Source organism: Geospiza fortis, unplaced genomic scaffold (genome assembly GCF_000277835.1).
Source record: "Geospiza fortis unplaced genomic scaffold, GeoFor_1.0 scaffold359, whole genome shotgun sequence".
Classification (NCBI taxonomy): domain Eukaryota; kingdom Metazoa; phylum Chordata; class Aves; order Passeriformes; family Thraupidae; genus Geospiza; species Geospiza fortis.
Genome location: NW_005054519.1, coordinates 694,962 through 697,851, shown reverse-complemented (window position 1 = coordinate 697,851; position 2,890 = coordinate 694,962).

Sequence of the window (2,890 nt, the reverse complement as noted above, 5' to 3'; positions counted from 1 at the left end):
TAAAAACTGAAATCAGCTACTGATGCTTTGAGGGAAATATCTCACTGGTAGGTGATCTGATGGGAATAAAATGTGAATATGAGGAATTAGCACAGTAGTTTCTTTTCCCCTCTCAAGCCCTGACTTTGGCATTGTCATTTAAATGAGATGACCCCAAACAGTGACTCCAGCAGTAACCCTGGCAAGGCTGTGCTGTGACTGAGTCATTTCAAGCCATTTCTACTGGATATTTTTGAGCAGTAAGGTCTAAACTCTCTGTCTTCAGGAAACAGCTGATTGCACTGCTGAGGAACAACAAATTAAATGATAATCAACAACTGTTTTCACAAAACCGAGAAAGTGAGAGAAGATGGTGGAATTCCATTATGCCACATATTTTAGGTGACAGATACTTCCTGACTGTATACGCATGGGAACTCACATTGGGGTTTTAATCCTTCTTACTCATAAAAGCAAAGCAATATAGAAGTAAATCTCCCGGTTCTCTTTCAAGCTGAGGTGAATTTTTTCCCAATTCTCCATCACAACCAGTCAAAAAACCAAACAAAAACAACCCTAAAAAACCTAAAACCCGTCTAAAAGAAAAAACAAACACACAACACAACCCCCCCCCAAAAAAAACCCAACCAAGTGAAAAAAAGTAACCAAAAGATACCACAAAACGAAGATGAAAAGTAACCCCACAATAACAAAACCAACAACCAACCCATACCACAAGCCAATACATTTTGTAAATAGTCTGGTTTGTTTGGTTGTTTTTTCTCCCTGATCCCAAAATTTAATATGAAAGATTGCATTCCTGTTTGATCCAGGGTGGGATTCAATCATATGCATTTTGCAGATGACTTCTTTCTTCAATACAGTCATTAAACTAAAAATCTTCATCCCATTGCAACTGGAGTCAGAGCTGCTTTTTGCTTAAAAAATGAAATGGCCATTTAAAAGATAGAGGAATAATCTTCCTTATAATATTTATTTAAGAGGAAACAATTTCTAGCCAGCATATTCATCAGTGTAATGCAGTAGTGTGTGTATATATATATATCTCACTATGATAAATATCATTAAATCATTTCATCTGGATAGGATGCAGAAAGCTGCAAATGTTCCTTTGCTATTCCAAGCTTATTTTTACATTAATTTTCATCTATACACTTCTTCCTGTCAAGATTTACTCCATCATCTGCAAGGCTTTCCAGCAGGGGAATCCATGGATGGCATAATCCATTTTAACAAGACACTTACCATCCTCTCCCACAACCTGAAGATGAAAGAGTGCAGCTTTTGCCCTGATAATTTCCAATTGCAAGAAAGGTCACGTAGAACAAATGGCGCAAGTCAAAGGTTGAAATCAAAACAAAAAACTCAACTTTTAAGCTGCACTTGGAGGTACAACCTCTACCATTAGCTTTCTTCCCACACACAGCTGTGCTGCCTATTTAAAGCAAGGACACAAAGGCTCTTTTTAGGAAGAACTTTTATTCTTGGTTGCTTCCTTTAGGTGTTTTAAATGGAAATTAAAACAAGGTGTGCAACCAATCTTACTGAAGCCTACAAGAAGTTTGAAAACTGGCATTAATTCCCAGGAGTAAAGCCAGGTTGGGCACCCTCACACCTTCCTTGTGACAAGATCTGTATTTTCACTGCGTTGTTCGGTTGGTGGAACGATGGGGGAGAAAAATACTCCTTGCCTCAACAGAACCCCAGGTAAAAGGAAACCACATTTCTGATCTTATCTATTGCACTGCCAAGTGTTTTGTATTTCCCTCAAGGCTCTCTGCCTGCTTCAGGCATTGGGTATTTTCATATCCATCCTCCTCCAAGCAATCCTCCCAGGCTCGCAGCTCTGAAGGTAAGCGCTTGGGCTGAGGGAAACAAAGCGATAGTTAGATGTTTCTTCATTGACCTTGAAAAACGGCACATTCTGGGTGCATTTTGCTACATTCCCATGAGCCTGAGACTTTTCAGGAGGAGGATTTGTGCAAGTAGAAATGCACCTGTTATCTGCACTAGCTTGCATTTAGTCAAGGTACAGTCGAGCAGGTAAGAGCTACACAGGGAGGGTCTCAGGCACCGTCATGCACTCATAGGATCAGCATGGAAAATAAGATTAACAATCATGGAACTAAATTATATGGTATTCTTACTGTATAGCAGAATATTAGGCTCCACTTTCTGCAGTTCTAGGTAGATCTTCAACAGAGTAGTCATCTTATATTTTGCTTAAGGTGGAGAGGTTTGCAGGTGCTCTGAAGGAGGTTCAGGTGACCAGCCCTTTAAAAATAAAGTTGAGCAACGAACCTGGTTCGTTAATGTAGAACCACACAGCACGTTCATTTCAACCACACCATCGTACTGGTCATGGAGAGCTGGAGAAGGATGGAATTGGGGGCGATTAAACTTCCCCAACAGCACCAGCTCAGTGTGGAGCCAGCCCTCCATTTTTAGAGTCCCTGCCTGCACCTGACCTTGTGCTCTTACCCCTTCCCTTCGGGCAAACATCAGACTTGGGGAGGATTCAGAGCTAGGATGCATTATAAAAATAATACGTTTAATCTGCTAACAGATAATCCATGCAACACGACAAGGAGAAAAGCTCGATGGATGAGGAAGGCGGGCAGGGGATGGCAGTGGCCTGTCCCTGGTGGGGTGCTGGCCGTGCTGTTTGTCTGCCCGGGACGGGACGAGCCCACTCCAGCTCCGCAAAGCCCAAGGCAGGCGGCGATGCCCAGTGCCCCAGCGCTCCGGCAGCGGGCCGTGCGGGATGCCGGCGCTGTCGGTCACAAAGAGCTTTTGGGGACGGGTCGAGGGTCAAGGACTTACTGCGCGCTGCTCCTCCATCCTCGCCCGGCGCTGCCCCGGGGCCGCTCCGCGCAGCGCCCGAGGCCAC